We start from the raw sequence: 349 nt of genomic DNA, 5'->3' as shown, positions 1-349 counted from the left end.
CAACCTTATTAAATACATCACTTTCTCTTCAGAAGCAAATTACTCTTCCTTAAAGATTTTAAATGATTTTGAAGTATTTGATTTACACAGCAACACAATAATCCAAATGATCTAGGTGGATTTTTAGAATCTTTTTAATAACTTAACTTTTCTCCAACTACAATAGAAGTGATAAACGCTGTAAACAGATATTCCTCTTTTCTCCTATATTTCTGATATAAGTAGTTGTATTATTTTATATCTCTAGACTTGATGTGAAATAGTTATATCTTCTATATACATATACATGTATGTATGTATATATATATATATTTATTTTTCTTAAATCTTGAATATTAATTAAAAAATT

The sequence above is a fragment of the Teleopsis dalmanni genome, chromosome 2 (genome assembly GCF_002237135.1).
Source record: "Teleopsis dalmanni isolate 2A chromosome 2, ASM223713v2, whole genome shotgun sequence".
Lineage (NCBI taxonomy): Eukaryota > Metazoa > Arthropoda > Insecta > Diptera > Diopsidae > Teleopsis > Teleopsis dalmanni.
This window is presented reverse-complemented; position numbering follows the sequence as displayed.